The sequence below is a fragment of the Falco punctatus genome, assembly GCF_963210335.1.
Source record: "Falco punctatus genome assembly, chromosome: 1".
Lineage (NCBI taxonomy): Eukaryota > Metazoa > Chordata > Aves > Falconiformes > Falconidae > Falco > Falco punctatus.
In genome coordinates this window covers 17,645,334-17,657,326 of record NC_137580.1, presented here as the reverse complement: position 1 = coordinate 17,657,326, position 11,993 = coordinate 17,645,334, and the positions used below count along the sequence as shown (strand labels likewise).

The 11,993-nt window shown below is 42.6% G+C and overlaps 1 protein-coding gene across 5 annotated transcripts in view; it reads left to right on the top strand.

The window, feature by feature from the left end:
• Nucleotides 1–6,141: 6,141 nt before the first annotated feature.
• PTPN13 (protein tyrosine phosphatase non-receptor type 13) overlaps nucleotides 6,142–11,993 on the top strand; it is a 126,159-nt gene continuing 120,307 nt past the window's right edge. For 3 of the 5 annotated variants that reach the window (XM_080407969.1, XM_080407968.1, XM_080407967.1), the window contains exons 1-2: nucleotides 6,142–6,157; nucleotides 6,392–6,503. The gene's annotated coding sequence lies outside the window, so the exon portion shown is untranslated. Of the gene's footprint in view, nucleotides 6,158–6,390; nucleotides 6,508–11,993 lie in introns of those variants that run through there. The other 2 variants (XM_080407965.1, XM_080407966.1) reach the window with 2 other exon arrangements.

Below are 11,993 nucleotides of genomic sequence, written 5' to 3'. Positions count from 1 at the left end.
CGAAACTTCTGCAGATGTTCACATGCAATTCTCACAGAAGTCATCTAGAGTGGCTGGCATACGTATTATTGAAGATAAAATTTACCAGAATAGAAGGATGCTATTTACTCTGTGTGAGGAGTTCTCTTCTTCAAAATTAAAAGTCTGGGTTTTTTTAAAGACACTTGATTTAAAATCCGTGGCAGAAAAACTAACTGGTAATGAGTTACAAAAACAGTAACATTACCATGACAGCTTCTTAATAGTAAGCAATTAAGAAAGTGAGGTAAAGTCCTGAAGTCCTGCACAAATGCACAAGCTCCAGTAAAATTAAAAGTAACCCACTTCAGTGGGCATAACAGCATGAAAAGGTTGTAACTTCTGCGGTGGAACTCGGTCCCTTTAGTTTAAGAAAACAATTTTTTTTTATTAGGTAAAAAACTATAGTCAGATACCCCAGCACGCAGCTTTTACAAAGATCAGTTTTGTACAACTTTAAAAAGTATATTAAAATAATCCTTATTCTTACATAAGAACAGAGAGGCATTTTTTAGGAACAAAGCATCTTTTTGGTCAAATACATAGCTTTTTACAGCAAATGTGAGTAGAAATGTAAATTCCAGTAGTTTATAGATTAAGTAGGGTAAACAGTAATTGTCCTCTATAGATTCAGGTTACGATCACTGTAACATCAATGTAAATCTGGAGTAATTCCACAGATTTCAATGTAATTACTCTGGATTTACTCTGGTAGAACTCTTGTAAAGTATCATACCCTTAATTGATTTAAAGACAGATAGAAGAGATTTTGCTAAGTGTAGAAATAAATTCTAGCATCATTAAAAAGAGTACAGTATGTCTAAGACATTGGATGTATTTTCTTATTTTTGTTTTGGTTTGACTCTGCTAGTTCTTTTAGTAGTATTTACAGGCATTCTACTACTTTAGTTCTGTGATTCTCTCACTCTGTTTCCCTGGAGCTTATTATCTTCAGCCTTTTCTTGCTGTTTGTTTCAAAGCATTTTATGATTTGACAGTCATGTTTGCATCAGTGTCTCTTATCATTATCTCTTCATCCATGGATATCAAGATATTTCATCACCTGTAATGTCAGCCATCTCTTTAGGTATGTTTTGCTGCTAGCAAAAAATGCAGTGACCCAGGTTCTGCCTCTGAAAAGATGGCACTGGGAATATAAAAAGCATAAAGAAAATAATAAGCATAATTTCCAGGACCAGGGAGTTTGTTACACTGCTGCTGTAACCAGCATCCCCCTGAATGTTATCAATGACTGCAAAAAATTCTCTTACATGTCAACAAAGAGAATCAGTGGTAAAAAAAGTTCTGGAAAAAAGTCAGGTTATGTTAACTTGGTTTGTATTTCTTTTACTGTTCTTGCTATCTTCTAATGAAAAGTGCTGAAATTAATATATTCAGTTCCCATCCTTTCCAATTGGGTTTAAGATCATGCATCTGAAAATGCACATTCACTAGTCAGAAAAGGCGAAACCATGCAATCCTTAAGGATTATTATAAAAAACTTATTTTCCGGTCATTTCTATCACCTTAGAGAAGCAAGATTTGATTAAGCAGAAGAAAATTATGTTAATAGCCTTAGGAATTTCAATAGCTTTGGAAGTGTAATAAAATAGTGCGTGAGCTGTAAATGCTGGATCTGCATGTTAGATTGCTGGCCTGCAGACATACACTTACTGAAACTGTCATGCAACTTTTATTGCGTGACATTAAAAACAGAAATAAAGGATGACCCCCAAATTACAGCATTTGCCAATAGATAAGCAGAATCTCTTGTTGACATATGAGTAGTGAAGATGACTGCAAAATACAAAGCTGTCATTTGTACAAGTCAGAGCCTTCTGGCTTGTGTGGTGAGACACTGGCACAGGTTGCCCAAAGCAGCTGTGGGTGCCCCATCCCTGGAAGTGTTCCAGGCCGGGTTGGATGGGGCATTGAGCAGCCTGGTCTGGTGGAAGGTGTCCCTGCCCATGGCAGGGGGGTTGGAATTAGGTGATCTAATTTAAGGTCCTTTCCAACCCAAACCATTCAATGATTCTATGATTCACTGTGTAAGGGAACTATGAAGCTGTTACTCTGTTCAGCAGAAGTCATACCAGCACTTGCACACAAGATGATGCTAAGCTGCATTGCAGCAGTAGAGCAATGAATTCATTGAAGATAAACACAATGCTTTTAGATGTCGGAGAGCTACAACAAAGGAACATTCAAAATCCTGTCTGCCTGGCCTTTAAAATTTGGTCAGCCGAGAGTCATCAATTATGGAATTACAGAAACATGACAATTTTGGGAAAAAATATCTCTTCTCTGTGACTCCCCCCTCCCCCCTGTAACTTGTCTAGACTTTGGTCTGTCCCTCCACACAATCTAGCTACTGTTGATGAGAGAGCCTTTTCTTCAAAACTGGCTGTAGTCTGGGACAGCCTTTGTGTATTTCTCAGCCTCGGTGACCCTTCAACTCATTTCAAATCTCAAATAAAAACAACTCCTTTTCTCCTACTCTCCCTATACATTTTAATGTCTCTCTTCCGCTGCTCTGATTTAACTCTTGACTGTAATACTCCCAAACAAAACCTTCATTAAGATAGACTCCAAAGTTAAAAGCAGAAAAGACCTGCTCGAACAAGTAGTTTCTGTCTGGGCAAGACTGTTCTCTACTGTATATTTACTACTCTTTCAACCAGTCTGGTTTTAAGTATCTAAAGCTAATTAGCTCTTGTAAATTAGATTTTCTTGAAGATTATACTCAAGAGCTGTAAGTCTTAGTGTAGGAAATACTTTCCTAGAAAATATCTTAATTTTTTTCCATTTTACATTGTACATATGTAGCCGTACTCCCAAATAGGTTTCAGGCCTCTTTTCTGCAACTGTACTGATACATAGCCAACAAGCTCACTTTAAACCTCACTGGCATTAGCCTACCAGATGGATTTCATTGCAGATGGGGACCAAAAACGCTTACTTCCTCTCACTGGCATTCAGCCTCATCAAATGTTTGTAGGCTGTGTTCTCCCTGTCCCTTGACTGTCATCTAGCCAAAGAACATAAAATAGCTAATAAACTCTAAAGGGATTTGTGAATCAAGCTGCCAAACTTCAGACACCACTTATTGTGTACTTTTTGAAAATAAGGTCCCTGTTTGGGCACCAAAACTGGGAGATGCCCAAAATTAATTGCTGCTTTTGAAAATCCCAGACAGTCACTGTAATAAGTCTTAATCTTTCTCAGAGATTTAATCTTTGTGGTAGCTATTTCTTTTTGCTGCTTCTCTCTGAGCAACTCATGTTGTCTCCTTAGGATCTTTTAGGTAATATAAGGGGAAAACCTAATACCCTAATACAGTCTAACTCAAAAAGAAGGTGCTTTGCGGGCCAAAAACTTGTGGGTGAATTGCCTTGTGTGTGAATTTTGAGATGCAGTTGTGTTGGATTTTTTTTTTTTTAATGGTTTTCCTTAGTTGCAAAGTGTCAACAGTCAGATTTAGCCTTCCTCTAATTAGACCTTTACATGTACACTGCAGCATGCCACACAGTTTTTGGCTCCTCAGTTACCCATAAGCACGAGATTAAGGGAGGGTTCTAGATTACGTAGTTTTTGTCCTAGTACGCACTCAAGGTGTGGCCAGACGTGCATCCCAAACCAGGAACTTAGAGGACCTCTTGAACCCCCCAGTTTAAGACATAGAGGCACACCTGTTTATTAAGGAAGTTTCAAAAAGAACAGTAGATAACGTAATTTGGTGGGTTTTTTTTTTCCCTAAACAAAGTTGAACTACACTAAGAAAAAAGGTATGAGTAAATGATGCAAGATTTTGATGGTGGAGTAACTGGAGTATACTTATTTGCCAGACACCCTCTGCAGAGGCAAATCTGAAGTTCGTAAGTCTGTTTAGCATAGAAACTTCATCTGAACAGCTAAGGAAAAAGTCACTCTCAGGAATCTATTAAGTTAAGTACTGACATGTCAGTCTTTGCAGTAAATGTATGTCATGTTCACAACAAATGGCAAAAGTACCACTGACAAAAGCCATTTCATTTTTCCACTGTGGAGGCATTCCAAGACATCAGTCTTTGTGCACAATCTGTTATGTCTTTTTTTTAGTCAGTGATGTAAGAAATTTCTGAAGTTATGACTGTTTTCCATGTATTTGCATCCCTGTAAACTGCACAGTAGTTGAAGATGGAAATTATTTTTCATTGATCCTAAGCTCCAAGTTTCCTTGTTGAAGATGTTTATTTAAAAAAACAACCAACAAATAGTCTGAGATAATTGTTAAGGTATTCACATACATTTACAAGGCTAAGGAAAATGCTGTCCCAAAGAGATGCTCATTAGTAGAATGAAGAACAAGGAACTAAATCTTTAGAGGAAAGTAAATTACAATCAAATTTGCAGTCTTTTAAGAGAGGTGGCTTTTTTGGGGAGGCAAATTCTATATTCAAAGGCATATTCTAATAAAGAAGACAATATTGCCTTATTATGTACGCTGGGTTTTAACACATCTGTAAGTCCCATTTTACTCATTCTGTTTATTTGAATAAATATGTATCTTTGCCAAAAACTACATTCCTACAAAGAGTTCTTTCTGGGCCTCATCTTCAAATAAAGACAGAATATATTGTAACACAGCAACTAAAAATTGACCTGAGACATGAGTGCACTTTAGGGATAAAACCTATTACAGCTCATCAAGATCTGCGACAAACTATTCTTATTTCATTAAGACACTAACCTGTAGAGAAAAGTGGGCCCTTGCCATGGCATGTATAAATGTAAGGATCAGAATGAGCACTTCTTGGAAATGTGGATACCAACATACTCAGTTCACCTTAAAATGTAAGTAGATAGTTATCAACTTTAGGAACTTGTATTACAAGAAAATAATATTTAAATTGCATATCTAACAACATCTCAGATTACTGTAGCTTCTTAAAATGTTAATTAGTTCTACTACTCACTTATTTTTGTTATGAATGTAAAGTCACTGACACTATTACTTATGGCAGGCTCGCTTTCATGTTGAGTCCTTAATACTTTGTTAGTACAAAGGAACTGGTATTTAGTTATGAAACAGTTAACGAGGCAAAAACAATGATCATTTTTTATTTATTCTGAAAGAAGTGTTTCCAAAATGTTGTGTTTTTTTTTTAATAGAAACAATTCTTCTGGACTATTGTTCTGGAAAAGTTCATTTTCACACAGCATGAATTTGGGGCCACACCTGTGGTGATAGTATCCTTTGCAACTAGAAGTCCTTTTCCTCCCCTGTGGCTATGTCCTCTCATAGTCCGATGCCACCAAGGAGGGAGCTCATTCGAGTCCCCAGAGGAACTCCCGGGAGAATCCCCTGCCCTACGCACAAGTGGTCAGTGGGTCCCCACGGTGGACTGCGCATTCAAAGTGGAAAAAGAAGCCTTATTTTTAAGAAAAAGCTTTCCACCCAGCCAAGTAGACCTTTCCCTCACCACAATTTGTCTGATGGGCTGAAGACAACCGGCCGTATTTAAAAACTTTGCCATTAACGCTTTTGTTTGTGTAAGTTTGCTTTGTGAAATTATTTTTTTTTTTCTATTTCACCGCCGAACAACGTGGCTAATGATGGGAAATCACACGCCCGTTCACGGGCGGCTCTGCTCTTGGCTTCAGCCCCCTCAGGCATGGGCAATGGACGAAGGACACGACATTCCCGTGACAGAGCCAAGGCTGCCAATGTAAGCGCCAGGGGCTGGGAGCCGCCGGCACGGAGGTCATCCCCGAAAAACCCCACCTCTGGGGCCACAGCCAGGTCGCCGTTACCGGCGCAGCCGCTCCCCCTCTCCCGCCCGATTCTCAAGTGATTTTCAAGTTACCTTCGAGCTCCTGCCGCGCGCTGTGGGCGGGAAGGGGGCGGGCCGCGCGCTGAGGGCGGGAAGGGGCCGGGGCCGGGGCCGGGCCGCGCGCTGAGGGAGAAGGCGGGGCCGGGCCTGTGTCAGCAGCTTCCCCGCCGCCTCAGGGGTGTGAGGGAGGGCGGGGCCGTCGGGGGCGGAGGGCGGCTGCGCGGCCGCCTCCCCGCGCTGCTGGCGGCCCTGAGGGGGCAGCGGCTGGCGGAGCGGAGCGCAGCGGGCACCGGGAGGGCCGGGGCCGGCGGGGCCGGGCGGCCGCGGTGGGTACCCGCGGCTGCGATAGCCGGGTCGAGGGGGGGGCGGCTGGCTGGCCGGCCGTGTACGGAGGGAGGGAGGGAGGGAGGGAGGGGGTGAGTGAGCGAGCGAGTCGCGGGTCGGGGAGTGCCGCCGCTCCCGCCCTCCCTGCGCCGTGCGGGAGAAGGGCGTCGTAACAGGCTGCCGGCGCGGGAAGAGATGCCGCTCCGCTCTGACCGCCTCGCCGCGCTCCCTTGCAGGCGCCGACCCCAGCCTTAAGCGAGCGCTGCTGCGGGGGAGGGCGAAGCTTCGGGCTTCTCAGCTCCATCACCGCCTTGAATGCGCCAGTGGCGGCGTCTCTAGAACCGGCCGGTAGGTCCGTGGCTTATCGAGGCCGCTTGTCGCTGCGTGCCGGGGAGCCCTTCGCGGCGGGGGAGGGGGTGGGCTGGAGCCGCGGAATCCTTCGTGGCGGGTGGGGGCTGGGACCGCGGAGCTTCCCGGCGTCCTCCCCCGACGGGGTGGGGGGCATCGACTGTCGTGGCCGCTGTGCCGCGGGGCACGGGGTGCCGGCGGCGCGGGTCCTGCGGTGGGGCGGCGGGCTCTGCTCCCCGCCGGGCCGTGCGGGCATGCTGAGGTACGGGCCCGCGCCCCGACCGCGCTAGGGCCGGGGGCAGCCGGGCTGGGGGGCGCGGGAGGAGGGACAGAAAGGCCGCGCAGTGCGCGGCGGGTGGTGTGGGCTCTGCCCCGGGCCCTCCTGCTCCGCCGACCCTGGGGTGAGCTGGGCTTTTGGTACCGGCGGCACACGCGTGGCGGTTTGCGCCAGCCGGCGGCGAGGAGCTTGGTTTTGCTTAGGCAAACCAGACAAAGCAACCCCCCGAACTTCTTAACAGAGGGAAACTTTTTGCCTCGTTAACGTTTTTGGAGGGGCAGAAATGAAGTCTGAATCTGTTGGCCTGTGATGAGAAATAGTGTAGGTTTCGCTGGCTTTTTATCTCCTAGCAATCGACACCTCCGCAGACCGCAGCATAATCTCTCTCATATTCTAGATTGTGTCATTCTATTTAAATTGCATGTTTAAAACAACAAAGGCAGTGACTTCATAAGGAACCGCCAGGAGCTGCTCTGTATCCCTTCTGTTTATTAGGGAAACATTTGGGAACCGGTTTGGTTTTGTAGGTGGGATCAGAAGTAAATGTCGGACATGAAAACTGTAAGGTTGGTTGCAGGTAATGTGTCTAGCCATCTTATTAAGGTGTGAGTTTTGGAGAAGGGAATATGAAAGTCTTTGCATGTGGAACTAGCTGGGGCAGTAACCGTGATCAGCTCATGAAGCCTTTTCGGTGGGAAGAGAATACGTTTTATGAAGCTGTATGGTGAAACTGGGTCAGAACACGCAGACTTTATCCTGGGGGCTGAACCTTGTGTGAGAGGGCTGTTCCTAGGTGTCTTGTTCCTGGGTATCTTGGCTTCCAGGTCATTTGTTTGGGCTCAGGCTAGTGAAGCGATGACACTTAATACCTCAAGTAATGACTCCAGAGCAGGACTACTTTCTGTGTTCGAATTATGCATCAGGCCTCTGACTGGTACTCTGCCGGTGCAAGTCTGTCTTTGGATGACCAGGAGTATGTTCTAAAGACATTTCCACAAGAGTTAGAATCAAAGAGGATACAGATACAAATAGCCAAACAACTTAGTTTGATTCTTGTGCAAGAAATACTGGTGAGGAAGGAGTAAATCTAGTCTTGGAATCTTTTCGTAGTGCAATTACAACAGAACTTGCTACCACTCCTAGTGTTATCAAACGTGCCTATCTGTTCAGCTTTCACATTGGGCATAGGTATTTCATCTGCGGTGTCTTTTTTTTATCTGCCAACAAGTACGTCTTTCCATAAACAGTTTTTAAATGTAAGCACCAATTTAAGGAAAGAAAAGAATGACAGTAAGAGATAGAAAAACCTACAGCCTAACTTCTTAAGGTGTTTTATTTCTTTTTTTAACCTAGCAGTCCTGTTTGATGATTGTAAAAGCATATAACTTGTATTCCTCCTACAATGGGAGTTCTTTTCTTTTGCTGTTGCGTGATAGAAAAAAGCCCTGAACTTTCTGTAGATGAAGGTTTTTGTATTGATTTTTTTTCAATTCACACTTTATTCTATTCAGTGTGTGAATTGGGTGGGTTTTTTGAAGATAAAGGTGCAGTAAAACTAAATATTTTAGAATACACCAGATATAAAAGGAGACAGGCTGTATCGTAGGGTGTCGTTATAACAGCTTAATTAAAAAAAAATATGAAATCTCATCATTCTGAGACTTGTTGAGTGGAGTTGGAGGCTATGAGAGCCACAGACTGGAAGACACTTGGGTGGCTGTGGCCTGGACGGGCTGAATGTTAAAGGAAAGTAAGTGTGCAGTACCTCTTTTCACCAGGATAACAGTGTGGGATCCAGTAGTCTATGCACAGTTTCAAAAGCCTTTGAAAGGAAAAATGGGCTGTGGTATGGATGGGTGGTAAATAACTGGTCATCTTGAGCCTGTGATAACTTGTGCATAGCATTGTCATTTTGGATACCTCAAAGAGAAGTAGTGAAGAAGCTTAGGAAAGGGAGGAGGTTGCATTCCTGTGGGTGGGAAGTTACCAAGGCACAAACGTTGTGTTTGCGTGTTCTGGTCAGAAGAAAGGTGGTATGCTTCTTCCTTTTTTTTCCTTTATGGTGGGATTTTTTTTCTGCCATGTGATTCTTATAAACCTAGAGTAAGTATGATAGTGAAGAACTGCAAGTTAAAATGCAGTCTTTTTTCTGTTTCCTTTTGAAGAGCACAGCAAAGGAAATATTTTCACTTTTACATGTGGAACAGAAATTATTTGGCACATAGCTATTTTCCTCCCAACTGAAAGCAGGTATGAACAATAATAATTAGCAGTTGTATAGTGCAATAAATCTTCAAAGTGCCTTCAAATCTTAATCAGCAAACCATAATAGCACGCTATTCCTGCAAGAGAGGTAAGTAATTAGACAGATAAAATGAGACTGGGCAGACTCTTAAATGGAGTTTATTGTTGAAGTGCCAGTCAGTTGGACAAAGCTCTTCTTTATCGCTGAAGTCTCTGAATATTGCTGTACGTTAAATGGTTTCAAATATTTATATGTTGAAATACTCCACAGTGTGGCCCAGAGGGCTTGCTTAATGTAGGCATCCTCTTGTTCCAAGTCCTTTGCAGTTAAGGAGATCTTACACTTAAGTCTCTCTAGTGGTTGTTCAGAGCACCTGTCAAGACTTACTAACTTGAACAAGAGTAAGGTCAGCTCTTTAAAGGGAATGATTTGCTTTTGAAGAGCTTTCCAGTTTACTTGCGTGACAAGGCTAGAACCTTTTGTCCATTGATGATACTGGTAAAATTCAAAGCGATTTCACCAGGAGTCTGTTAAACCTAAGAGCTTGTAAGTACTGATCCGGCTGCTGCATTTTGGACATTTGAGAGGGAGTGTTGGTTAGCAGCCTGATGCTTGCTCTATCAGTCACACTTTCTTTTCTCTGTTCACAGAAGAATTGGCTGGAATTCTATGTTTTCAAATGAACTAGTCGGTGAGACAAAGAGACTGAAAGGCAAGTCTTGGGGTAGTGCGTCATGGTGCAGGAAATATTTGTAAGCAGTTGCCCCAAGGTGTTGTTTACCATGGGACAAGTGTGGATGGAAAGCTATGAATACCAGAGTTAAGTTAATGTTGTATGTCGCCAGTTAACTATTAATGAAATCTGTGCATCTGTAAAGAAGGGTGGAACAGAAACACTGAAAGAAGTGTTTCCCAGCCCCACCTCCTCCTGAGTGTAGAGAAGGAAGCGGGCATTTGCAGATGGGAAGGGCAGAAGATGACTCTTCAGTGCCGGTTTTATTTTGTCCGGGCTTCTCTTTCTCCTATGCCAGTTAAATAGCTAGTAAGCAACTAGGCGTATTCTTTGTGCATCATTATCTATTAAAATACTTTCATAAAAGGCAATGAATTGAGTAGGCTGCCTTGGAACAACAATATGCCTTGTGAATTTGAAAATCATTTGCCAGGATAGAGATCTGCTCCAGTTAGCTTATGAAACTCCATAGAAAGAGTAATAGAGGTGAGAAAGCTTTGTTCTCAGGGTTTCATCTGTTGCTCTTTATCTTTTATGTGTAAATTTAATATGCTGCAGAAATGTCTGTATGTAATGTATCAAGAATTAAAGGAACACCCAGTGTTAAAACTGCTGATTTTTGATTGCTGGTATTTATAGGGAATCCTGGAGTTTTGCAGGACCTTAAGTGTTATTAAGGATTTGTAGACAAAAGGGTAATGTCAGATTTAGGACTAGGTGTTGTCAGCTCATTGTTCCTGCTTCAAACAGTCTCATTAAATAGGATGAGATGGGGCACTTGGAAAAGATAGTGAAGCTTTGTCTCCCATTTTGTAGCTTGAAGTAAAACACAGGGAGAAGAATCGACTGACTTAAAAATGATGAAAAATGGAGTGCCCAAGTTAGGAATGATACACAAATCTCTTTGTGAACTAATCTGATGCTGTCGAAAAACATACCGTTTTTTTCAGTAGACTCTGAGGTGAAGACATTTTAACTTCCATGTGATTCTACTTTGTTGGAGGAAGGACGTGCTATTCTAGCGTGTTCTCCTAACTCTGCATAAAGAATTTTTTTTGTTCGTTTGTTTCTTGAAAATTGTCTTAGTGAAGAACATTTGTCTGTATCTGTGGGAGAGATGGAAGGGAACATCCTGGAGAGCTTGTTGAAATTTTTGAAAGTGAATCTGCAAATGGCATTCATATGGTGTTGATGTCATCTTTAACAATGTTTGTATGTAGTGTAGGTACTTGGTTTCAGGCACATGTGCGGAGAGGTACCACAGAGGTGGCATATCTGAAGTCTGTTTTATTTAGGAAAGAAAAATAAAATCTTGAGACAAAAGGCTACTTGGGTGACTTTTCTTGAATGATGCTGTTGCTGGTGATTTTTATTTGTGCTGTAAGCTTGAAACTGATGCTGAGTTTAATAGGGAATACTCCTGTTTAACAGCCTTTCTCAAGCAGAAGAACTTAAAAAGAGGCTCTTTCCCATCAGACCTTTTCCTGGAATCCATTTTTGTTTGTTGCTCTATAATTTGTTGAGGGGAGAAGGCTGTTGGATCATACAAATTCCTCATGTTTTGAAGGTAGAATGTGCTTTGTATTGTAATGAATGCTTGACTCTTACTGGATAAATCAGTGGAAATACCAAGTTCTCCTGTGTTTCATATCCAGTATCACAATAGCTGTGAAATATTTTTAACTGCGTGTATGTATGTAGGTGCAACTGATGTTCTGTAGCAGCCAGATGACAATAGTCTTACTAGCAGTTTCCAGGATGTCCTGGTACGTTGGAAACCTATCACCACTGCTGTATGTTGGGCAAAACTAAGGATACTAGTTCATTGCAGTAGCATAATTATGTCAGTGTATTAGAAATTGTTGCGTTCTCTGTTGACTTCAGTGCTATTTCAGAATTGAGGTTGAAAGGATAAAGAGTTGTTAATGTAAACATTTACAGTAAAGTTGTATGCTTGGGAATGTAAGCTTTTCAGAGTCTTCTGTCCATTCCAGTCTGTCTTTATTCATGTAATAGCAAGTGTTGTGCTCAGGTAGTGGGCAGGCCCTCAAAACCTGTTGCAGAGAAACCCCAAGGAACTGAGTGCAAAGGCTTTTAAAGATATTACTGAGTACCCACAGAACATGGCTTATCTCATTATCTCAAGGGCTATAGACATTCTCATTTGCAGCTCCCTGTTTGTGCAGGGGAATTGGTTCCCAGTGATTAACTTTATGTTTCAGTTGAGGATTTTTC